This window comes from Hordeum vulgare, chromosome 5H, assembly GCF_904849725.1.
Source record: "Hordeum vulgare subsp. vulgare chromosome 5H, MorexV3_pseudomolecules_assembly, whole genome shotgun sequence".
NCBI lineage: Eukaryota > Viridiplantae > Streptophyta > Magnoliopsida > Poales > Poaceae > Hordeum > Hordeum vulgare.
In genome coordinates this window covers 497,229,952-497,257,068 of record NC_058522.1, presented here as the reverse complement: position 1 = coordinate 497,257,068, position 27,117 = coordinate 497,229,952, and the positions used below count along the sequence as shown (strand labels likewise).

The following is a 27,117-nucleotide window of genomic DNA, read 5'->3' as shown; positions in this document are numbered from 1 at the left end:
GCAGGGGAGAGGGGAAGAGAACGTCGGGAGGAGCAGCGGGACGACTGAGAGCAGGGGAGAGGAGGAGAGAGCGACGGGTGTGTCGACGTGTCGCGCGACGCCGGCTATATATAGAGCAACGACGGAAGGGGAGGCGACGGGGTAGTTGGCCGGTGTTACTCCCCCAGAGTGAATGTGCGTCGCCTCGGGAGCCGTCGAACCAGCGGGCCAGCGGCGACGGCGTCAGAAACCGATGCGACGGGGCTCTGACGACGCGGCCGCCATTAATGGCGTTGCCTCGGGAGTCGGCGAACCAACGGGCCATCGGCGGCTTCAGGAACCGGCGCGACGAACTGGCGACGGGGCGCTGACGCGGCGATTAATGGTGGGGGCTTGGGGAACCTACACGACGAACTGGCGACGGGGCGCGGACGCGGTGGTTAATGGCGGCGGCTTCAGGAACCGACACGACGAACTGGGACGCAGCGCGCGATTAATGGCGCGGCCTCGGGAACCGACGGATTGACTGATCCGAATCCGGCGCGACCGCGGTCAGGCCGATGTGAAGACGCCACGTCACGCCGGGTGGACGCGGATACGACGCGTATTCCAGGGCTCCTGTACGTCGTTTGTCCGTCCGCTGGCGCCCGTCGGGCTGACGCACGTACGTCGGAACGGGGGGGGGGGAGACCATCCTGCCCTGTGTTACGAAGGGATATCATTTAATCTCAGCCGTCCTTATGTTTAGGGGTTGTACCGAAGAAGAAGTGGTCTACTATTATATCGTGTTTGACGAGCCTTCACAGAACCCGGTAAAAGGGCGAAATATATCTAGAGAAGCAAGACTCGAGGAGCTGAAGCACTAAATGGCGAAAACAAAAACACAAAACAAAAGATGGAGACATAGATTGGTAAGAACATAAACATAAAATATAGTCCAATTATAAACAAAATGACAAATAGAATCAACATAAAATAGCAACAGAATCATATGCATAAAAGGATACGTGGAAGTTCCTGTTTAGTACAGTTGGATGGGAGACTTTTTTTGTTTTTTTTGAAAATCGAATGGGAGACTTTTAACATGTGGAGTGTTTGATGCATCTGAAGGAAGAGAATGCCCATAAGAAACAATAAAAGGTATATGTAAAGATGTACCAGGTCAAGTATTTTCCTCCTTTTAGAGTTTTAGTTCTAGAGAAGCCTTACTTGAGAGCAATGACGATCTCGAACGATCGACAAGCCATATGTACATGGTGTATCTACAATAGCTAGCCTGCCTTCATCTTGTCTTGCATACAAAGCCTTGATGTCCGGGCGTATCGTCCTGTTGTCCAACAGCTCATCCCCGCAGTCGTTGATATCGACTTTGTTCAGCTGGAAGTCCTCCGACGTGCAGTGCTGCTCGCTCCATTCAGACCATAGCTTTGGTATCACCTCCTTTATTAATGCAGTATTGCAGTTTCATGGGTGTTCTCCGGAGAATCAGCTGCTACGAGCCTGTACACAAACACTTTCTTCTGCTGCCCAGGCTTGAACGCCTAGAATGACGACTCTTGATGCGCCCACCAGGGAGGTGCCCACCCCACATGCCTTGATAGATCCAAACAGACTTTTGCATCAACAGAGTTGTTAAACTGATCCATTGTCAGTTCTCTATCTTCTGAAGTAGATTTATTGTCACCACGGATCACAAAGATCTCCCATCCTACTTGCCAGCCCCTTGTCTTAACCAATAGCCTCTCCAAAAATTGCATCGGAGGTATATGTACCAACTAAAAGCAAGGGCATTCTCTCCTGCAGAGTTCGTAAGTTCCAGGATATCGGTAAAAAACCTGGCCTTCACACCATCGGCCACGTTGATAGACTGGACCAGACTATCAACAGTTACATCTGTCAAGCTGGAAGCCCTATCTTCAGCATCAACTTCTGACATTTCTGATAGACATGGATGAATGTACAGGGCAGTTCCTACTGCTCGTTTTTTCAACTTCTCAAAGACTTATAACTTATGAACGATTTCTTTCTGATTGGGACTGAGCTTCAAGAGGATTGAGTTTCAAGAAAACACAGAAGTCTACCTGGCCAGGTAGTTTATCCAAGATATCACCCTTGTAGTAGTGAAGCACATATTTTCTTAGTTCTCTCAGACTTCTAATGACATGTGCTTGTCGCGTGAAGTTATCACATTGCAGCAGGGTCTCCTTTTTTTGCGGGGGTGCAGCAAGGTCTCTTCGACTGACTTGGTGAATTTATCGGTGACCCCTTTTGGAATCCTGCGACCCGAATACCTGATATTGATACTTGACACATTAGTCATTATACAGTCAACAACAGGACGAGATGATACTATCTTGTGAAACTTTGGGCGTACAAGGCTCAAGATGTTGAACACTTCCGCGGTGTGATTCTGGAGAAATCAGAAATGTGCCGGTAGGACTTACGAGTATGTACTCCACGTAGTGATTCTAGCACATTAGTCGACTCATTCCTAGTTGTATGGCTCTCGTCCACTACGTAGGTTAGCGAACATAAGCAACATGTCCCGGCATGGAGCTGCAACGGTGCCATCCTCATCACTGTTAATGATCCAAGAGAACTGAGTATACCTATTGGCTTGCCACAAGCGTTAGGGATTTCCAACTGATCTACTCTGTCACCCTTGTCGGAATACAAATCATACAGTGCTATGTCCTCTGTTAGACTTAACCATGTTGTTACACCCTGAACCCTAGCGCCACAGGCCGCCCCTCGTGCCTCCTCCTGCCGCCGCTGCCTCCAGCGTGGGCCGCGGTGGCGGGGCGGGTGGTTGCTGCGGGATCCCATCTGAGGCGGCAGGGGCACCTCACGTGGGAGTCCAAGGGCGGCGACCCTATGCGATGTGGCGGTGGCCGAAGCTCCATGTCCGGCGGAGCGACGGCCCTGAAGGACGGCGGTGGTGGCAGTGCCCCTTCCGGCGGGGTTGGCTGATCTGTGTGGAGATGGTGGCGGTGGTGGCTGCGGATCCAACGCCCCGATCGGTGGATCCGCCGTGGGGTGGCCATGCGCTGACCGACGACGCCTGGGGGACCGGTGAGGGGATGAAAGATCTCTGCCGAAGCACCGATGGCGGCGTACGTCTTCATGGCGAGGCTCCGCGCGGTTCCAGCCAGCCACGAGATCGGGACGACGTGGCTTCCGGTGAAAATCGTGCCTGACTGCGGTCTTGGCGGACGATGGCGGCATCTCGGACGTCGTTCCCTTCTCGACGCATCGTCGTTGCAGGTCACGTCAACTTGATCGGGATGTTCCGGGGGAAACCCTAGATCTGGGTCTACTGGACCGGACCATGGCAACGCTTTCGGTGTCGTTTTCCCTGCTGGGGGCATCGTTCTGTAGCAAGTGCTGGCTGGAGGGGACAAGAGGAAGAGCGGTGTTACATTCACCGCAAGGCCGATGGCGGATCCCGGCGGAATGGTGCTGCGGAGTTTCGCCGACGGCCGCGTGTGGATGAATACGTGCAGGATGGTGGAGCTGTCTGGCACCGTGGTGGCATCAACGGCAGGCCTGGCAAGGTCGCTGCATCAGTACCAGCTCTGAAGATGGGTTGGTGGAAGACGGCGGCGACGGCCTGTGCGCCGGACCGGTTTGGACCCAATCACGGTATGTGGCTGGGCTGGGGCATCCGGCTTTAGATGTTAGGGTTTGGTGCGATGTCTGTTTGGTATTAGGCTCGGACATTCGGCACACCTTCATCATGGGGATAGGAGTAGAGGCATATGTTGCCAAGATGCTGGCTTCAGGCTTACTGATGTATTGCTTTGTAAGTTTTTGGGGAATAATTAATAAAATAGTTGCATGCATCGTCGAGATGCAGAGGCCCGGGGTACATCCTCCTTTTCTAAAAAAAATTCGTCATTATTCTATTTGTGTTTGCATGACATTAGTCGTAGTAGTCGACAAAGTCCTAGCTAGTCGTATGGGTGGAGTCGTGGCAGCGGCTGGATCGACAGAGAGCACAACACAGAGATAAAGTGTGTGTAGTGCAGCGAGTGGATCGGCAGCCATCAGTTAAGTATGCATGCACGTGTTGTTAGGATTAGTCAGGTATTTAATGACCAGTTAATTGGTCCATGCAGTTAAGATGTGACCTGCATGCAGAGATATTAGTGGTCAAGAGTTTGTTAGTAGCTAGCTGTATTTATGGAAGAAAACGAGCCGTGTGGCCGTTGCGTGAGTTTAGCCGTCGTGTGCATGTTAGTGGGTTAGTGGCTGTGTTTTAGCCGTGTGAGTCTGGCTATATAAGCCATGTATTGCATCTTGTGAATTGTGGGAGAGGAAATACAGAAAATGGCATAAGTTGTGTGTGTGCCCAAGTCTGTGTATGATCTTCTTCTACCTCTTGTGCATACGTGTTTCTTCTTCTTCCTCGGGCTGCTCCAACATCCTCCACTTGCCACCGTTGAAATTCCCTTTTCCATGTACCCAAAGTTGTCAGAATCGCGATTCTGAATCGGATCGGAGCTCCGTTGTTAGGATCGTGAATCATAGAATCTTAAATATCAGGATTGTAGAAACCTAGATTCTATGAGCAAAATCGTAGAATCGGAGTGGCTATTTTGGATCGTAAGATCGTAAGATTCTAATACTTGAGTCACTATTCTGACAACTTTGCATGTACCTAATATGCCTTTAGAAAGTACAACGAGAGGCCTTCGAGAGGGATACTTTGCCAGGAAGCTTTGAATGAAACTAATCATCATAAATGTTTTCCCTGAACCAGGGGCATGAGCTAGAATGGAACTCCCTGGTTTGTCGGAGACTATATTCCTAACCAGAAAGTGAAAACCTGACAACTGATAAGGTCTCATTTTCTTTTCATGTCTTGCATGAATAGCAATGTCCAACGCAATGAGTTCTTGAGCGACTCTTAACATCACCAATCACAATATCGTCAGAATCCTTTGAACGTATTTCAACAGAATATGATCTTGACCTTGATGCCTGACATGAGGTAAACACAATGTTAATTGATTGTTCCAATGATATATTTAAATTTCATGAATACCATGTGAAAAATTGAAAATAATGATAACACAAAGTTCCATATTTGTTACTAAACCCATGTCTTACGCAATGCAGCCGGCCAGGCCACATCATCTATCTATCTATTTATTTATACTAAAAGCAAAATGCGGTAGAAATAGAAAGGTAGACTTGAAATTCTCACAAAAATGCAAACCATCCCACCGTTTGTTGAATAGACTAGCTTATTGATCAAATTTTGGCACAACTGTTCCGTTTCGAAAAGAAACTGAAAAGTTTGAGCACAAACTGCATGTTACATCCTACCATTGTTTATCCTCACATACCTGTCATTTTTATGATGCATGGCAACAACGCACCTGGAAAAAGTGGTGCTTCCACTTTTGGAAGCAACATACACAAAATCATCTATTCTTAATGATTTCTTCGACAACACTAAATCACACGGGACGTAGACAATGATTGTCAACTCAAGAATTCTTTTGGACAAATACGACTGTAGAGGGATTACAATCTGATATAGCCATTATTCCATAATATCTAAAAACATGAGTGATGGAATCAAGTAACTAGTATTGCAACATGTAAAGTAAGTTAAAGACAATGCAAGCATCTTGACACTGTAGTTACTGTCACCTAGCCCTTCTGTTCAACCAGAAATATAACTAAATATATTTTGCATATACACAGGCGGAACATAATAAGCATTGGACTAACTAGACTGTAAAGTTTGTTTTAATTAGATCCAGAAATTCCTTAGATGTAAAGTTTGTTTTAATTAGATCCAGAAATTCCGTACAGAAGGGTCTGAGTATTGATGTATAAATGCATTACCTAGTGTCTTCCATCAGATCGGTCTTTTGGTTGCATTGGCTAGAGCATGCACTTCTACATGGTATTAGAGCCAAGAGGTCTTTAATTCAAGACTCGGCTGACGCAATTAAATTGCAGTCCACTTTCGGTCCACGTTTAGGCCCGAGGGAGCCACATGTGAGGGGGAGATAGCATACCAATAGTGTTGAGTAATAGGCAATTTTCCAAGTATATTAATCCACGAGATAATAACTAGCATGGCATTGACTAGACTAATGATATACTGATCTTGAGCTAACCTAGCACATACTACGCATATAGTAGATACATCTATGCAGACAAGTAGTACTGCTAGGATAAATACGAACATGAGGATAAACGAGTCATACCCTACAATCGGCCAGTTGGCCGTAGCGGCAGCGGCGGCGGCGGCAGTATCCTCTGCCGTCTTCTTCTCGGCTTCCTCGCGGAGACGGTCAGCTTCGCTTGGTGAAGACATGGCGATGACGAGGGCGACGCGGACGTAGACGAAGCAGACGGACGGAGGCGAGCAGTCGCGTGATCGCTCCCCAAAAACCTAATCGCCCCTCTCCCGTACAGGAACCGGAGAGGCGAGGTTTCAGAGGCCTGCTCTCCCGTCGACCGTGTACGCGGTAAACGGGACGGAGTCGCCGGCGGCAGCAGCAGTCAAGGAACGAACGCGTGAGGCAGATGTGATCTGATTCTCGTGACGGCTAGGGTAGGCGATCGCGTGCTTATGAAGGCGGCTGGGTGGAGAGACGTGGGCTGAACCCACGTCCAAGTCGGTAACAGCCATGATCCGACGTCTCGGATCGTGCCTTGTCCGTTACGTATTCTCCGTTCCTGACCGGCAAAAATAAGCGCGTAGGTATGAGCTCGGCTCGGCTCATTCCCGCAACCCGCGGCGCGGCGCGGCGCGGCGCGGCGCGGCGCGACGAGGCGTGGCGAGGCGGGCGGCGGAGGAGGAGTGCGCGAGGGCACCTTCTCTTCTCACTCTCCAATAGCATGTGGAAGAGAGACCCTTATAAAGGGGTCCAAACTCTCCTCCACTAGCGGGGTGGGACTAAACTCCCACCACCTTGTCATGCCACCACCTACATGGGCCCTTGGAGATTTTTCTGAAATTCTCTAATGGGCCTAAAGCCCACCTCAAAATTTCAACAATCCCCCACCAGATCTCAAGGGCACATCGTGTTCCCTCGTTCCAATCACTGTTTTAATATACCAGCATTTCAGTGAAGACCTGTTAAGGTTGAGCTTCACCTAGAACAAGTAGCTACACCCCTTTACAACTGAACAATGGACTATGCCTTGAATTGTCAGTTTGGCGTAAAGGAGCTTCACCACAAGTCTTACTAGTACTAGATTGCCGAAGGTGACCCCTCGGGTGGAGCATATTAGTCACACTCCTGGCCTATTCATGAGTTTACTAGAGATCACCCAAACCTCATAGATTGTGACCAACAGTCAAGCTCATATAGGTGTGTTCCTCCAAAGATCGCTCTGTAGGACAGCATCTTGCTTACATATAAGCTTTAGAACACATTAAGACAGTAGTCATCCTACCATACAGTATCCGAGAGTATTGCATCTCCAACGGAGTGGGTTAGTAAAGTTACTCTCCTCAGTTCACCACTGGCTTGTTTTCCCAGGTCCTACTTCACGGGATCTCCGATCATATAGGTTGGGTTACTACCATGGCAACTCATGTGGATCTCATACCCATCTCCCTCGATGCACTATCTATCACAACACGTGATAGCCCTTTAGTAAAGGGATCTGCCAGATTCTTAGCCGTTTGGATATAATCCAACGCTATCACTCCGGAGTTTCTCAAACGTCTGACAGACTTCAGTCTCATTCTTATATGTTTGTTGGACTTCATATTGTCCTTTGAACTCTTCACTTTAACAATAACCGTCTGATTATCGCAGTTCATAAGGATAGCCGGAACCGGCTTCTCAACCACAGGTAAGTCCATCAAAAGATCTCGAAGAAATTCTGCTTCGACACCAGATGTGTCTAATGCTGTTAATTCTGCTTCCATTGTCGATCTTGTTAAGATCGTTTGCTTGCAAGACTTCCAGGAAACAGCACCACCCCCAAGAGTAAACATATACCAAGTAGTGGCCTTCATCTCATCAGCATCACAGATCCAATTCGCATCACTATACCCTTCAAGTACCGATGGGAATCCCGTATAGTGAACCCGTGGTTGACAGTACCCTTCAAGTAGCGCATAATTCTTTCAACAGCACGCCAATGAACATCGCCCGGGTTTGCTACAAACCGGCTAAGTTTGCTCACAGCAAACGCGATGTCAGGCCTCGTTTTGCTAGCTAGGTACATAAGTGAACCGATAATTTGAGAGAATCTCAATTGATCTATAGTTGTGCCTTTAAACTTTCGAATAAGCACACTAGGATCATATGGTGTTTGACAATTTTTGCAGTCTGAATATCCAAAGCGACTCAAAATCTTATCAACATAGTGGGATTGCAGAAGTGTAATCCCACCCTCATCATCTCTCAACAGCTTGATGTTCAAGATAACATCAGCCACCCCAAGGTCCTTCATCTCAAAGTTTTGAGACAGAAAAGACTTAACCTCCTCGATTACTTTGAGGTTGGTTCCAAATATCAGTATGTCATCAACATACAAGCACAATATAACTCCTTCGCCCCCACCATGGTGATAGTATACACATTTATCAGCTTCATTAACAACGAAGCCAACAGATGTCAGAGTTGCATTAAACTTCTCATGCCATTGCTTAGGTGCTTGTCTCAGACCATATAAAGATTTCAGCAACTTACACACCTTTCCTTCCTGACCTTCTATCACAAAGCCATCTGGCTGTTGCATATAGATTTCCTCATTTAACTCTCCATTCAGGAAAGTTGTCTTAACGTCCATTTGATGAACGAGAAGACCATGAGAGGCCGCCAATGAGAGTAGTACTCGAATGGTGGTCAGTCTAGCCACAGGTGAATAGGTATCAAAGAAATCTTCTTCCTCTTTCTGGGCATAGCCCTTGGCCACAAGCCTAGCCTTGTACTTTTCAATCGTACCATCGGGCCTAAGCTTCTTTTTGAACACCCACTTGCATCCCAATGGTTTGCAACCATAGGGACGATCAGTGATTTCCCATGTCCTATTAGCCATGATGGAATCCATCTCGCTACGGACCGCAGCTTTCCAGTAATCAGCATCTGGAGAAGCATACGCTTCTGAAATAGAAGTGGGATTATCATCCACGAGGTATACGAAGAAATCATCACCAAAGGTCTTTGCAGTCCTTTGTCTCTTGCCCCTACCATGGGCTTCCTCGTCATCCTCCTCAGGATTTTCATCATGTGTTTGTTCATAGTATTCCATAGGAATGGCAGGCTCAGGAGTTATCTCAGATTCCTGTCTAGAAGTGCTTTGCATATCTCTCATGGAAAATATATCCTCAAAGAATGTAGCATCCCTCGACTCCATTATTGTACCGACCTTCACGTCAGGTACCTCAGATTTCACTACTAGAAATCTATAGCCTACGCTATTCTTAGCGTATCCCAAATTAACGCAGTCCACAGTCTTTGGTCCAAGCTTACGCTTCTTGGGGATCGGTACATTGACTTTCGTCAAGCAGCCCCAAGTACGTAAGTACGAGAGCGTCGTCCTTCTCTTCGACCACTCCTCGTAGGGAGTGACCTCATTATCTTTTGTAGGAACTTTATTCAGGACATGACACGCGGTCAATATAGCCTCCCCCCACCATGCCTTGGATAAACCCGATGTATCTAACATGGCGTTAACCAAATCAGTTAGAGTACGGTTTTTCCGCTCGGCAACCCCGTTTGACTGGGGTGAATAGGGAGGCGTCCTCTCATGAATAATGTCGTGTTCCGCGCAAAATGAATCAAATTCGTTTGAGAAGTACTCTCCACCACGATCAGACCGGACTCGTTTAATTTTCTTTTCAAGTTGATTCTCAACTTCTGCCTTATAGATTTTAAAGTAGTGTAGAGCCTCATCTTTAGTATTTAACAGATACACATAGCAAAATCTAGTGGAATCATCTATCACTGTCATGAAGTATTTCTTTCCACCTTTAGTCAACACACCATTCATCTCACAAAGATCAGAATGTATGAGTTCTAATGGTGCCAAGTGTCTCTCCTCTGCAGCCTTGTGAGGCTTGCGAGGTTGCTTTGCTTGCACACACGAATGGCACTTAGAACCTTTGGCTAAAGTGAAAGTTGGGATTAAATTCAGTTTTGCTAGCCGCGACATAACACCGAAACTTATGTGACAAAGACGTGAATGCCAAACCTCAGATTCATTAACACTCGAATGAATATTGTTCACGACTTTATTACAAAAATCTGCAAGAGAAAGGCGGAACAGACCTCCGCATTCATAACCTTTTCCAACGAAAAGCCCATATTTCGTAACTACTACTTTATTAGACTAGAATACCAACTTAAACCCTTCTCTACACAGAAGGGAGCCACTAACGAGATTCTTCTTGATGGCGGGGACATGCTGCACGTTCTTCAGCCGCACGACCCTTCCCGAAGTAAACTTCAGATCGATCGTGCCAACACCAAGAACAGAAGCACTCGCGCCATTCCCCATCAATACGGACCCGCGACCGGTGGCCTGATAAGAAGAGAACAATGATAAGTCAGCACACACATGAATATTTGCACCCATGTCCACCCACCAATCGGTGGACTGACAAACTATAAATACAGTAAGTAAATTACCGTACCCAGATGCACCACTTTCATTGTTGCCCACAATCATGTTGGCAGACTTGGAGTCCTGCGCCGGCTTCTTGTACTTGTTTGGGCATTTGTTCGCCCAATGTTCCTCTGAACCACAAGTATAGCAGCCATCTCCCTTCTTATTCTTCTTGAAGGGCTTCTTTCCCTTCTTCTTGAAGTCGGTATTCTGTTGGACAGAATTCTTTCCCTTGGGCTTGTGAGAATTGAAGTTCCTCTGATGTACCATATTGGCAGCAGAAGAGCTTTCCACCGCTTTTCCATTGGAGTCCTTTGCTCTCGAGTTCTGCTCAACACTCAGATGGCCAATGATGTCCTCTACTGAGAACTCACGCCTCTGATGTTTCAGAGTAGTAGCAAAGTTCCTCCAGGAATTAGGGAGCTTAGCAATTATACAGCCCGCGACAAACTTGCCCGGCAAATTGCACTTAAGAACCTCAAGTTCCTTAGCTATGCATATTATCTCATGAGCTTGTTCCAATACAGAACGGTTGTCAACCATCTTGTAATCGTGGAACTGCTCCATAACATACATCTCACTCCCAGCATCGGTGGCCCCGAATTTAGATTCGAGCGCCTCCCACAAGTCCTTGGCAACATGCATATGTAAATATGCATCAACCAGCTTATCTCCGATCACGCTAATGACTGCTCCAAGGAATAGGACGGTGGCCTCCTTAAACATCTTCTCCTGTTCAGGAGTGATAGTTTCCGTAGGAGTGACACCGGCTACCCAGAACACGTTCATAGCTGTGAGCCATAAGGTGGTTCTCGTTTGCCAACGCTTGAAAAAAGTACCGGTAAACTTATCCGGTTTCAATGCAGCAGCAAAACCATTACTCGAAAAATTCCTATAGACATTAGGTTTTTGGATTGTTGAGTAAATAGGCAATTTTCCGATTATATTAATCCACGAGATAATAACTAGCATGGCATTGACTAGACTAATGATATACTGATCTTGAGCTAACCTAGCACATACTACGCATATAGTAGATACATCTATGCAGACAAGTAGTACTGCTAGGATAAATACGAACATGAGGATAAACGAGTCATACCCTCCAATCGGCCAGTTGGCCGTAGCAGCAGTATCCTCTGCCGACGAAGCAGACGGACGGAGGCGAGCACCCCTCTCCCGTACAGGAACCGGAGAGGCGAGGTTTCGGAGGCCTGCTCTCCCGTCGACCGTGTACGCGGTAAGGTAAACGGGACGAAGTCGCCGGCGGCAGCAGCAGTCAAGGAACGAACGCGTGAGGCATAACCCGCGACGCGTCGTGACGAGGCGTGGCGAGGCGGGCGGCGGAGGAGGAGTGCGCAAGGGCACCTTCTCTTCTCACTCTCCAATAGCATGTGGAAGAGAGACCCTTATAAAGGGGTCTATAAGGGGTCCAAACTCTCCTCCACTAGCGGGGTGGGACTAAACTCCCACCACCTTGTCATGCCACCACCTACATGGGCCCTTGGAGATTTTTTTGAAATTCTCTAATGGGCCTAAAGCCCACCTCCAAATTTCAACAAATAGCTTATTATTATCATCGCAAATTAAAACAAGCAGTTCGAATGTTTAATATGTACTAAAATCTCCCAGGTCTTCAAAACAACATACTTAATTATGGCCATTAATCATTATACAGGCAGTCCTGCATGTTGTTTTGTTCATACAAAATAAATAGGGTACCCAAGTTTATGTTGAAATAAGAACATCACATGACCGGTGCAGAGAATATGTTGGGGGGGGGGGGGGGGGCATACGAGGAATGATGAGATAAATAGCTATGTGTAGGAAGAATCTAACAACTATAATTAGAGTGTATAGCACAAATAGATGATACTAAAAAAATACATTTAGATTTCCCTTTGTATCATACATGCACGAAAAGTGAAAAAAAAAGTCGCTAGTAGGAGGGCTTGAACTATAATTAGAGTGTAGGAAGAATCTAACAACTATAATTAGATTGTATAGCACAAATACATGATACTAAAAAAATACATTTAGATTTCCCTTTATATCATACATGCACGAAAAGTAAAAAAAAAGTCAAAAGTCGCTAGAAGGAGGTCTTCAAAACAACATACTTAATTATGGCCATTAATCATTATACAGACAGTCCTGCATGTTGTTTTGTTCATACAAAATAAATAGGTTACCCAAGTTTATGTTGAAATAAGAACATCACATGACCGGTGCAGAGAATATGTTGGGGGGGGGGGGGGCATACGAGGAATGATGAGATAAATAGCTATGTGTAGGAAGAATCTAACAACTATAATTAGAGTGTATAGCACAAATAGATGATACTAAAAAAATACATTTAGATTTCCCTTTGTATCATACATGCACGAAAAGTGAAAAAAAAAAGTCGCTAGTAGGAGGGCTTGAACTATAATTAGAGTGTAGGAAGAATCTAACAACTATAATTAGATTGTATAGCACAAATACATGATACTAAAAAAATACATTTAGATTTCCCTTTATATCATACATGCACGAAAAGTAAAAAAAAAGTCAAAAGTCGCTAGAAGGAGGTCTTCAAAACAACATACTTAATTATGGCCATTAATCATTATACAGACAGTCCTGCATGTTGTTTTGTTCATACAAAATAAATAGGTTACCCAAGTTTATGTTGAAATAAGAACATCACATGACCGGTGCAGAGAATATGTTGGGGGGGGGGGGGGCATACGAGGAATGATGAGATAAATAGCTATGTGTAGGAAGAATCTAACAACTATAATTAGAGTGTATAGCACAAATAGATGATACTAAAAAAATACATTTAGATTTCCCTTTGTATCATACATGCACGAAAAGTGAAAAAAAAAAGTCGCTAGTAGGAGGGCTTGAACTATAATTAGAGTGTAGGAAGAATCTAACAACTATAATTAGATTGTATAGCACAAATACATGATACTAAAAAAATACATTTAGATTTCCCTTTATATCATACATGCACGAAAAGTAAAAAAAAAGTCAAAAGTCGCTAGAAGGAGGGCTTGAACCTCCAACCTTGTGGTTAACAGCCACACGCTCTGGCCAACTGAGCTATTCCAGCTATTTGGCACAAAAAGTATTTAAATTTATATAATACACTGACAGAAGCTGTAACATATAAAAACTACATGGTCTATTTCATGGTGAATTCCACCTCAAGTGATTGCAAAAGGTATCAGTTTTCTAAATATTGATGTCAATCCATGAACTTGGAGACAAGACATAATACGCCCACCAGACAAACCTTTTACTTTTGTTAAACATTTGTAATAGAAAACCTTTGGATGCTCACTGTTTTGTATGGGTCAAGAAGATACATGATAAGTTACAATACGAAATAACAAACTAGAGCATCTCATACAACATGCAACTTATAATACCAATTCCAATTCTAATATATGCTCATCATAGCATATGAGAAACAATCAAGTTGTCCATTCTCGTTCATGAGGAAACAAAAGCAAAGGAAGCAGTTGTAAATTGAACGTTTTAGATTGACACTGAAGAAATCAAGACCCATGAAGATGCATCAGTTGACCTCGGACCAGCAAATAATTGAAGGTCCAATTTGAGCGAGTATTTGTCATGTATGTCAAATAAATAACCTGCAAAAAGAAGCATCACTTTTTGTTTGAAGCCCACAACTGAACAAGTGTCAACTTCATGCTATACACTCATATTTGAAAATATGTACTACAGTCCGATAGTGAGTCGCATACAAAATATTAAGCAAAAGTAGAATATCGTCTAGGGAACAAAGTTGTGCTAAAATACTAAAGAAAGGAAAAATAGTGGTAGCAATATGAGGCACTGGTCAGAACATTTAGGTTAAATCTATCTGTCAGTAGCTGGATATCAAATGAATAGATTCATATAAGGAAAGATGTATGATACATAAATTTTGAACATTTTTCAGAAACATGAAAGTTTTTTCAAATTGTGACATTATACTGAAAATGTTGAACATTTTTTTAAATAGACAAACAGTTTTTGAAAACGCGGTCATTTTTTTAAAATAAGGAGAAATACACATCAAAAAATATAACTATAAAAATATAAATAGAAACAAAAAAACAAAAAAAGAACCAGCGAACTAGATTGTTGGGCTCGAAGTAATCTGCGAACTAGACGAGCCTAAACACTCCCTCCCCAATCCAAAAGCTCAACCAGCGCCGACCGGTTGTCTGAAAGAAACAATCCTGACATGCTTTGTAATCCGGATTTGCCAACAATCATAGAGTTCGATTTAGATTAAAATTGCATAGTTCAAGGTACCACTTTGGGATTCATTTCATTAAACCTTTCTAAATTCAGGGTTTGAAATAGATTTTTTCCATAAAAAAGGGCGGACAGACAGTGCGCTACGATGTACGACTAACCACTAGGTAGGAGACCGTCCGGTAGGGATGACCCATGACTGACTGACTCACAAATCCGTTCGTTGCCGTGTACCGCCCGACGAAGAAATGTGGGGTGGGGGGGGGGGCGCCGCTTCCAGGCTAAGATTTCTGCCGGAGCTCAGGTAAACAGAAAGGGTCTCTGCCGGAGTTTCTTTTCCTTCCTCTCGTGGCCACAACCTGCAGTCTTTGGGTCGGACTTTGGACCGCAAATGGGACGGGGATTTTCGATGCTTTGTCGTCGTGCCGCCGCCCCTGTCTCTCGCTTTGGCTCCGCGTGTGTATGTCACCTACGCACAACATTAGGTCAACTCCACCGCACGACCCCATCCTGTCCTACCCCGTCCGTTTAGGGTAAAAGAGACAAACCGGTCGGCCCAGCGCGAGACGCCCCGGATCCATCTTGTCCGTTTTGTGTCCGGGGCGACCCATTTCGAGCGCAAACTTGCGCGGGGTTTGTGTCGCGGCGGACAGCAAACGGACGCGCGCTCGTCCGCGTCGGGGCCGCATGGCAGGCGGCCACCTACCTCCCACCGCCCACATCAATGCGCACGAGCGGCCGGGCCGGCCTATCATCCGCCCAGGGAACGGTCGCGGTCCTTCTTAAATGGGGAAGCCAGGGACCGGTCGTCGTCCACACTTCCCACTACACCCCGCGGCCTCCTCGAAACCCGACACCCAAACCCTAGCCTCGAACTCGCCGGTGTGCCGCCTCGCGCCATGGGGTTCTGGAACTACGGTCGCAAGGGGAAGCACGACCGCGAGGCTGGCTCCTCGTCGGGACACCGTCGCGGCTCCATGAAAGAGGAGGCCGCATCGCCACCGCGTCGGGCCTCCGCGCCTGCTCCCTTCACCATCGGCCCTAGGCCCATCGGCCAGCGCGACCGGCAGTACCTCAGCGCTGAGGTATGCCGGCGCTACTGGGAGACGAGGACGCCGGTCCCGTGAAGCGACGTCCACCTCCCCAACAACTGGCACCTCTCTGCCGACCAGGTCCTGAACCCGCCGGTGTCGACGAGCGGCCGTGCACGACGCCTCCTCCCCGACGACCTGTACTATGACGACAGGTACACCGCCGACTCCACCCTCTGGGACACGTGGCTCAGGGACGAGCACGACGTACGGCGCGCCTCGTACTTCGCCGGCACAGTGTTGGCGCCGCGGCGGGCACGGGAGGTGCGCGGGCGTACACAGGTGCGTGACCTCACGCCGCCGCCGCCGCCTTCCCCGTCTCCTTCACCACCTCCACCTCCTCGCATGACAGTGCAGGAGGAGGCCCGACTCATGCAGCGTGTCATGGAGGACTCCATGATCACGCATGATGAAGGCCAATGGCCGGGCCTAGAGGACGAGATGGCCCTCTCTGCGGCCGGCGACGTCGCCATCCCTGAGCTGATGGAGGAGTAGGAGGTGATGGAGGACGCCCCGGTGGCCGCGTTCCCTCCGGATCTGGTGGGCTAGTAGTGGAGCTGGTCGTGCACGAGCCGGAGATGGCGCACGCAGTGGGGGACGTGAACTGGTGCCCCCACGCCGCCGCGGTCACCAGAGCGGGACGCCTCGCCACGGGAGGAGGTGTTGTAGTCACCTGCCAGCTTCCAGGCCGCCCCCCGCGCACCACGGACCGTCGGCCCACCTCTGGACGCCGCCGGCCTACGTCGACCTCGTCAGCGACGACGACGACACCGGCGGCCACTGAAGACGGCGACGGCCATGGCATCGACGGACGTTTTTTATGTTAATTATGTCAACGACGGTGAAACTGGGCCATTTTGTGGCCGTGACCCTTAATGCTATGTTTTAAGGTTTTTTAACTGCGTTTATTTACTTTTTATTTAAGTTTTGCTATTTCTTTAATCACGTCCAACACGATCATGATTTGAGATGCGGCCGCACGATGGACGCACGTACGACCCAACGGACAGAAGCGGACATGGACGAATCCATTGCCACCCTAAACGGACAAAATCCGATCAAACCGGACGTTATTTTGGGATCGCCCAGTGGAGTTGGCCTTAGTCAGTGAGTCACGGTGGAATAATCAATCCGTCAGGTTTCTGTCATGGATCGTGCACCGCGTGTCCGCGAAGGCGGAATCGACGGCGCTACAGCTTTCAGGGGTTTGAAGCTGGCGACGGTTGCTAAGAGCATCTCCAACAACCGCGCTTCGCGCCGCGTCCAAAAAATGCGTTTGCCGCGCGCGCTTCGGCTGCTTTAGCGCGGGGTTAGGCGCATGCTCCAGCAGCCACGCTATAATGCAGCGCACGCGCCGCTCCAGCAGTGCCCAAAAATGCTGCGCGCGCAAACCATTTTTTAAATAGATTGCATTCAAATAAAAAGCATACAAAGTTATTTTACATAGATTGCAACTTGATAGGTAGTTCGAAAACATAGATAGATAATTCGGTGCTAGATAGTTCGAAAACATAAAAACTAATCCCAGTCGCTCCAATCATCTGCACCATCATCATTGTCGTTGGTGTCGTCAGAGGTTGACAGCCAGATGTCGAACCAACGCTCGTCTTCTTCAATGAAGAAGGAGCTCCCGCCTGCATTGACGAGGTCGGCCTGCGCACTCGCCAATGCCTTCCGCCGACGCCTGTCCAACCGCTCCTCGCGGCGCCGGCGCGTGTCCTCCTCGCGGCGCCTTGCCCAATAACCTTGCTCGTAGGCGACATCCTCCGGGTGGCGCCGGCGCCACTCCGCCATGACCCGCTCGTCCTCCTGGGCGACGAGGAGGCGGCGCTGCCACGCAGTGTGCTCTGCACGGTCTTGTGCGGAGTTTACACGAGGCGGCGGGGCGACGTCTAACGCCTGCTGGAGCGTGTAGAAGTCCTGAAAGTTCATTTGGCGACGCGGCCTGCCTAGGCGCCACGCCGCCGCGTCGAACGCGCGGGCGGCCTCGTGCGCCGTGCCGTACGTGCCGAGGCTAAGCCGGAGATCGCCGGAGCGTATCTCGGCGTAGAACCCGCCGTTGAGGCGCTCGCGGACGCCGCGGTAGCCGGACGCAGAACGGCGGCGCGGCGGCATGGTGGCGCGTCGGGGGCGGGGCGCTGGAGCGGCGGTGGCGCGAGATGCAGAGGGAGAGAGAGAGTGGAGCGTTGGTGGCGTGAGGGAGCGGCAGAGCTGCGCTTTTATAGGCGCGCGCGAATCGGCGCGGCAAAAATGACACGCGAGCTGCCGCCTTTTCGCGCGCGCGCAACCGGTTACCGTGAAGCGCGTCATTCCGTCCCCCGCGTGCTAAAATGACGGTTTACCGTGCGCATGCCCCTTTTCACGCGTCTGTTGAAGATGCTATAACAAGCAAATGCTAACCGCTCACTGCCGTTTTCAGGAAAGACAGCGCTGCAGTAGTGCCAAGGAGACGGAGACATACAGATGCAACTTATCCATACATACACACGTATCACGTATGGCATGGTACCTGCACCTTGCCGGCGAATCAATGCCCGTCAGCCTCCGCGCCCAGCCTAGCAAAGCTACTGCCTACTGCTATGGTAGTACCAAAATACAATCACGCACGTGCGACGGTACAAGGACGCTGCAGCTATTCTGCATTTCTGATACTACATCGTCGTTGCCGTTGGTTACAGCCCACTGGCCGGCTGATGAAGACCCAGCCTGCACGAGGATACAGCCCACTGGCCGCTCGGTGGCGTCCCGCGCTTCTGGTGCTTGCTGAATGCAGAGAGTTTAGTACCACCTCGCCTAGCGACAAAAACCAAGACCGGTTTATAAGCTCCGCGCTTCCATCCTCATCGTCCCTTCGGGGACATCCGATAAAATTGGAACGATACAGAGAAGATTAGCATGGCCCCTGCGCAAGGATGACACGCACAAATCGAGAAATGGTCCAAATTTTTTCGAGATTTCTCGCGCTGGTCCCTGCTTTCTTGCGGACAGCCCCCCGTCCCTTCATCTTCTCCCACTGGGACTTCCTTTTCTCTGCAGGCAGGTCCTTCCTTCCACCAGTCCCCTGTCTTCTTATCAAGTCCTCGGTGTCCAGACTTTACATTTTTGTTTGCGTGATGGTCCCTGCTATCTTGCAGATATACACCCAGGCAGCCAGGCCTTTTATGTCCTTCCATTTGTTCCATAATATCTTTATTACAAGCAAGACCTTTCATTACACACTTTTCTGCTAACCAAGTCTCTGGACTTGTATATGTTGCGGTGTTTACTTGTTTGATTGATATTTTGTGGGGATACACCACCCTGCTTATTCGCTAAACATATATATATATTTCTTTTGCAATGACCTATATTTGCTTTTACATTGTATAATCTCTTTTTTAAAGCACGTCTTATTACCTGTATTTTCACCAGTACTCCTCCTGTATTTTCATAAATTACATGGTGTGTAAAAACATGAGTCTCTGTGTTTTCTCACTGGTTTTAGTATATCACTTTGTCCTTCGCTTTGTTTTTCTTGTACTTCCTCTGTACCACAATACATATTGTTGCAAAGAACTAGTTTAGTTCTTTCCAACAACAAGTATTCAGGAACAGGGAGAGTATATTTTAGGAAGTTCAAGGTGCTACAGCAAGTCGAGTAGTTATGTTTTTTTTTGTCATGTGTCTGGATGGCCACATTCTTACCCTCTTGCGATCCGCAACAAAACCTTGCACAATTGAGTTTGATACGAGCTGAGGAATGTGCCTCTCATATTATGCGTGGGTTATTCGAGCTATGTTGAACAACTCAATCCCAGAGGAGATGCGTTCTTGTATCACCACTCCGAATATCTGAAAATGCAAGTCTTCTTCTAATGTAGCTAGGCACAATTTTCTTCATCCCTGAACCCTAAGTTTGATATTCTTCAGGAGATTTGGAGTGAGGTAGAGGATACACCTGGACAGGTGAAGTCGAGCGATTCACTGGTACGTGAGCCATTACCGATCGAACAAGTCAGGAAGTTCGAGGAACTGTGACCTCTCTTGCTCCAGGGCACTTGACAATCAACAATGAAGATGATAACCGAAACAAGTGATAACTGTTTTGGTAAAGAATATTTTTATAAAACCATAGTGATTTTATCCATTTGGTTAAGAAAAACAATCATGAACTACAATATCGTCAATATCAATACGACAAAGTGCACCCAGTGTACTAGGGTTTACTTTCATGTTCTTTGTTTCTTCTTGTTGATGATTTGAGCAGAGCACGCGTTTCCACGAGAAATCAGATGGCTCGGGGTTTCAGTGTGTGCCTGTCGTGTCGACCCCAAAATTTTGTAGGGGCACACATCTGCCTAGCCGTGCCAACCGTCTTGATTGCCCCGTGATCCAAAAAGTCGTTGGATCTCGTACGAGGGCACACTAAGTTTTAAATTTTAGTAAAACTTACGATTTTGTCGGCCGTAGGTTCAGAAACTTGTAATTTTGTCGATCGCTAGTAACAAATTTTGGAGTTAAAATTTAGAACTTATAATATTGTCGGTCGCAACTTCTAACTTACAATTTGGTCGCTTGCTCTTACCAAGTTTCAGAAGTTGAAATTTAATGAAACTTTACAAAATCATCAAAGCATGTTCAAAATGGAACTCATTTGGAAGCCCTCATCACCGACACCCGAATATGCAAACAAAAACTTAATTTGAACTTTTTGTTCAAAAGATATGAAAGATGAAAACCAAAAGATAAGAAAAATGGGGTTGGGTACTTGTGTTTTGGGCGAAAACTTATCCTTCATAGGTACATATATGAAAGATATGAAGTTCAAATTAAGTTTTGTTTGATTGCCAACAAGGATCGAGACGATACATCGCTCCTAAAGACATGAGATCGACCGACATGACACATGAATCTTACACAAGCATACCTAGTTTTTTTAGCGGAAAATGGCTCCCAGCTCCAGCTCCATTTCATAGAAACGAAACCAACCACCCAGTTATGGTACATGTGGGTTCAAGGGAGCAGGCCGAAGCGTCCACCCGAGTCAAATTCAAAAAGGAGAAGCAAAAACAGTCAGAGTTATGGGATACAACAGTCAACAGCGCACACACTACAGCTTTGAAACATCCAAGGAACAGGGCGAGGAAACAACACTTTAGTCAGGCTCCAGGCGCAATCCTGAACCTCGTGCCATCTTCGATCAGCTTCAGAGAGGATTCTTTTGCACATTTCGGCAGAGCAGCTATATATGGTGACTTCCGAATCTGAAGATTCAGTCTTTTACTGGCAAATTTGCCACTGATGAGGTTTTCAGCCAGAAGGCTTTCTTCCTCAACCTGGATCCGGCCACATCAGCGAAGGTGTGCTCCTGGCCAACAACCAGAGAGATGTAGTGATTTCCATCATCCACTCTTCTGCAAGCCCTGAGCACAGGATCGCCCACTAAGAGCATGCTGCAGCAATGCTCCTCGAATCACCTGCAAAACAGTCCCAGAACTTATGTTAAAGCAGAGGTAATTTCTATTTCTCCAAAGAGCCTAGAGAGTTGCTGCATGTTAAGATTTATGATTTTTTTTCCAAAACTAACACGAAATTTGTAATAAATTTGAAAAGAATGTATGCGATTTAAAAAAGAGAAAGGTGTAACAGCACCCGGGTGTCTAGGCACCCTCTATGAACAGTAAAAGAGAAAGATTATCTTTGTACCTTTTGACGATATAGTCACTATCGGTTGCCCCTTTGCGCTTGTTCCACTCCCGAACGCTGATCGGGACGTGATCCCTAACGAGAACTCCGCATTGCTTCTTGAATGTGTCAGCAGCATTTTTAGGAAGCTTGGGTTCGTCCGTAGGCAATATCACCTCAAAGGTGTAATGCGTCCGTGCATCCAACTTTTAAGTCGGGGCTCGTTTCGTAGCTTTGCTCGATGTGGAGGCCTAAGAGGGAGAAACATTCGTCAAATGAATGTATATGTATACAATATAAAGCTATCTCCAATATTTTTCACATATTACAAGTGATTGTCGAACTTCATATGTATACCTCGCCGGACTTTATTATTTCTCCACCGGCTTCTCCACCGGCTTCTCCATCAGTGGAGCTATCACATTCTCCGTCATTGGAGCTATCTCCTGCCCCATCGGCTTCATCTTCGTGTCGGTCGACCTCCATTCCATATCCAGAGGGGTTTTAGATATGACGACGGAGATTCAGCTGGTTCAACGTCGGGGCCGTCTTTGATTATATCTTCGAGAAGTTCTTCCTCTTTGAGTTTCCTGATATGTGGATCCATAGTTCTGCAAAAAACGGACATTTGATTAACTAATAAACTAACAAACTATATAAGATGGGTTGGAAACTTCGAAGTGTCGTTTTATATAGAAGGACCTTTAGTCCCGGGTCTTGGCTAGAACCTAAACTCTAAAATATGTCTAACGGATTCTCTTAACCTTTAATGATTTAACAAAATGGCGACATTCTAGATGTGTAGAAAATGATCCTGTTTTTCCTGATCTCATCTACCCTTCTATATGTCACATTGTCTAGTGTCAAAGGACTTTGTTGAACTTTGTACCAAAAAGGAATTATTCTATCAGGAACTCCGTTCCAAACAACTTTAGTCCCGGGTCGTGGCTCCACCCGGGACTCCTAGATTTCTGCATAGTGCTCTCTAATTTAGTATTCAAAGTAGGAGTACTTTTCCAATTTGAGCATTCAATAAACAAAACCAAATCGTAAAATAAAGTAGTATTCAAATTAGCATGCATTCAATTATAAGCAAAACTACATCATCTCTTGTGTCCGTATATCGTCGAATATTATCACTAATACTCCTCGAATACTATCATACATATAGCATCACTAATACAGCTAGAACCGTAGCGTCCGACGGGTATCATCGCGGGCGGTGGACACCCAAAGAGAAGGAACCATCACAGGATCATAGCTCCAGTGAGATCCCTGAAGAACCTGCCAGGTATGGTCGAACCTGCCCTCCAACGCAACCATGTAGCGACGGACGTGCTCATCCTCCTCGCTGACACGGTGACGTACCACCTCCGCGGTGTCCGTAAGCCTCGGCACCGTCACTGCCCCACGCGACCGCCACCAAACAAGGATCGGGTCAACAACGGGCTGGCTCCTCACTAACCTACGCCCCCGAAAGGTAGCACCTCCCAATACCAGCCGGACGGAGCCCAGTCCCGGAGATGGTCCCTCTGATCAAGCAGGTGTCCTCCGCCGAGTCGACGACGAGGATGCGGGATAGGCATCGTAAAATGAACTAAAAAAAGAAACTAGTTCTATTAATTTTCTTGCTAAAAATAAACTAATTGTATATATAGTAAAATAAAGTAGTTTTATTAAATCAACTAGTTCAACTATATACTGACAAAAGCTTTAAGTGTGTGTAAAAATTCGTGTATGTAAGCATCTGCAATTGTATTGTTTAAAAAAAATAGGAGCATGATGCTATGAAGCTTTATAAAGTTGTTTTGTAACGGAATCCCGAATAGGATAATTAGCTTTTTGGTACGCAGTTCAAAAAGAGCCATCCGAATATCGCTATTTGGAAGGACTTTGTTGAACTTTGTACCAATTTTTTTTTATTCTATGAGGAACTCCGTTCCAAAACAACTTTCGAGAGCTTGATAGCGCCATGCGTCTGTTACTACCAGGTAATGATGAAGCCATGGACCGACCCTAAACTAACTTACTTAAATTTACATAGCCCTAAACTAGCTAACACTAACCTAATTAACACTAATTTATATGCTTAAGTGATTTTTTAGTGATTTAAGTGATATTTGTAGATTGTAGATTTGTATATGCTTAAACACTAACTGTGACCTAAACTAAAAGGCCCTAAACTAACTTACTGAAATTTACATAACCCTAAACTAACAATAACCTATTAATTAACACTAACTACCTAAACCTAATAACACAAATTTAAATAAGACAAAAATAACACAAATAACCTATTTAACACTAACCTACCTAACCCTAAATTCACCAAATATTCTACAAATAGCACTTAAGCATATACAATAGCAAAATTAAGCAATAATCTAAAAAACACTAATTAAGCATCTATATACGTACAAAATTACATAAGCATGCATGCATGTCGACGATCGATCAAGAGAGGAGAGGAGAGAGGCTCACCGGGGGCAGGGGGTGTTGGATCGAGGAGGAAGGTAGGGCGACGACGACGGCGAGGAGGACGGCAAGGCGATGGCGATGGCGAGGAGGACGACAGGGCGCGACGATGAGGAGGACGGCAGGGCGACGGCAACGGCGACATCAAGGAGGACGGCAGGGCGACGACGCCGACGATGAGGACGGAAGGGCGACGACAAGGAGGACAGAAGGGCGACGGCGACGGCGCGCAGCTTGGCGGCGTCGAGCAGTTCGTCCGGTGCTGCAGGCGAGCGAGAGGAGGAAGAAAGATTGAAATGGCGATTTGGGTTGGAAATTTCCAACTCCCGCTTATATAGGTGGAGCTTTAGTCCCGGGTTGAGGCTCGAACGAGACTAAAGACACCCTTTAGTCCCGGGTCTAGCCATGACCCGGGGCTAAAGACCCCTTTTCGGCAGGCGAGGAGGCGGGAAACGAGGGGCTTTAGTCCCGGGTCGGGGCTCGAACCGGGACTGAAGACACCCTTTAGTCCCGGGTCTAGCCACGACCCGGGGCTAAAGACCCCTTTTCGGCAGACGAGGAGGCAGGAAACGAGGGGCTTTAGTCCCGGGTCGTGGCTCCACCCGGGACTAAAGGTGGTCTTTAGTCCCGGTTCGAGCCCCGAACCGGGACTAAAGACCTGGTCTGGCTCCGCTGCGACGCAGGGCAACCTTTAGTCCCACCTCGCCTAGCGAGGGGCGCTGGGAGTGCTTTATAAGCACTGCCGCGCCTTGCTCAATTGAGCTTCTCTCTATTGCAGGCCTATGGGCCTAACTCTCCTCTCGCTGCATGTTGGGCCTATTGGGCCCGCGAGCCTGCATCCTGGCCCACATGCCGGGTAGGGTTTCTAGTCGTATGCACGACTTGATGGCCCAATAGGCGGCATTTTTTACTTTAATAATTTTTAGTCCTAGTTTATATTTTAATTCTTTGCTATTAAATATTTTTTTCTCTTCTATTTTAGTTTTCTATTGAGTTGATCTTTTTTGTTTCTTTTTAGTTAATGTTTTACTTGATTCTTTCCAACAAATAAGCACTTTGATAATTTTAGTTAATTATTTTTAATTCATTCATTTTAGTTAATATTTTAGTTGATTCTTTTTAGTTGACTCTTTTTTTGGTTTTCTATTACGTATTTTAACAAAAAAAAAATTATGAAATTTCTGACTTCATTTGATATTTTTCGTGAATTTAGTTTTTTTTTGAGCTAGTTGACCCTAAAATTGAAAAACACTACAAATGAACTCTAAAAATGTTGAAAGTTGGCATGGTATCATCATTTTCACCCACATAGCATGTGCTAGAAAGTTGAGAGGGTTACGGCAAAAACTGGATGCACTTCGTGTGCAAAACGGACAATCTCTCTCGAAGTATCAGGGTTTCGAACGAGAACTCATCTGTTACAAAAGGATTTCATTTTTTGTACTTATTTGAACTCCATACATTTTGTGTGTTCAAAAAACACCATTCAAAGGCACATCACAAAATTTCAACAATTTCTGACTTCATTTGGTATTTTTCGTGCATTTAATTATTTTTTTGAGCTAGTTGACCCTAAAATTGAGAAGCACTACAAATGAAATCAGAAAATGTTGAAAGTTGGCATGGTATCATCATTTCACCCACACAACATGTGCTAAACAGTTGAGAGGGTTACGACAAAAACTGGATGCACTTCGTGTACAAAACGGACATTCTCTCTCGAAGTATCACGGTTTCAAACGAGAACTCATCTGTTACAAAGGGATTTCATTTTTTTGAACTTATTTCAACTCCATACTTTTTGTGTGTTCAAAATGCACCATTCAAAGGCACATCATAAATTTTCAACAATTTCCGACTTCATTTGGTATTTTTCGTGCATTTACTTTTTTTAGCTAATTGATCCTGAAATTGATAAGCACAACAAATGAAATGTGAAAATGCTGAAAGTTGGCATGGTATCATCATTTCACCCACAAAGCATGTGCTAAAAAGTTGAGAGGGTTACGGCAAAAACTGGATGCACTTCGTGTACAACACGGACAATCTCTCTCGAAGTATGAGGGTTTCGAACGAGAACTCATCTGTTATAAAGGGATTTCATTTTTTGAACTTATTTGAACTCCATACTTTTTGTGTGTTCAAAATGCACCATTCAAAGGCACATCACAAATTTTCAACAATTTCGGACTTCATTTGGTATTTTTCGTGCATTTACTTATTTCTATTAACTATTTTGTTATTTTCAATTAAAAACTATGTTTATTAAAATTCTTTTTGCATATTTGAGAATTTGACAAAACTACGAAAATGAAAAGTGTTTGAAATTGAATAAATAATTTAAAACTATTTTATATTTTCAAAATTAATTATTTTGACTATCCAAACTATTAACTATTTTGTTATTTTCAATTAAAAACTATGTTTATTAAAATTCTTTTTGCATATTTGAGAATTTGACAAAACTATGAAAATGAAAAGTGTTTGAAATTGAATAAATAATTCAAAACTATTTTCTATTTTCAAAATTAATTATTTTGACTATCCAAACTATTAACTATTTTGTTATTTTCAATTAAAAACTATGTTTATTAAAATTCTTTTTGCATATTTGAGAATTTGACAAAACTATGGAAATGAAAAGTTTTTGAAATTGAATAAATAATTCAAAACTATTTTCTATTTTCAAAATTAATTATTTTGACTATCCAAACTATTAACTATTTTGTTATTTTCAATTAAAAACTATGTTTATTAAAATTCTTTTTGCATATTTGAGAATTTGACAAAACTATGAAAATGGAAAGTGTTTGAAATTGAATAAATAATTCAAAACTATTTTCTATTTTCAAAATTAATTATTTTGACTATCCAAACTATTAACTATTTTGTTATTTTCAATTAAAAACTATGTTTATTAAAATTCTTTTTGCATATTTGAGAATTTGACAAAACTATGAAAATGGAAAGTGTTTGAAATTGAATAAATAATTCAAAACTATTTTCTATTTTTAAAATTAATTATTTTGACTATCCAAACTATTAACTATTTTGTTAT

The 27,117-nt window shown here is 45.5% G+C and overlaps 2 non-coding genes and 1 pseudogene across 2 annotated transcripts; 1 reads left to right on the top strand and 2 right to left on the bottom strand.

Moving 5' to 3' along the window:
• Positions 1–472: 472 nt before the first annotated feature.
• LOC123397028 lies at positions 473–5,084 on the bottom strand (annotated as a pseudogene).
• Positions 5,085–13,598: 8,514 nt separating this feature from the next.
• Positions 13,599–13,672, bottom strand: TRNAN-GUU. The gene has a single exon. It is a non-coding gene; the product is annotated as a tRNA-Asn (tRNA).
• Positions 13,673–18,765: 5,093 nt separating this feature from the next.
• Positions 18,766–18,868, top strand: LOC123400473. Its single transcript, XR_006610736.1, has one exon. It is a non-coding gene; the product is annotated as a U6 spliceosomal RNA (small nuclear RNA).
• Positions 18,869–27,117: the final 8,249 nt, after the last annotated feature.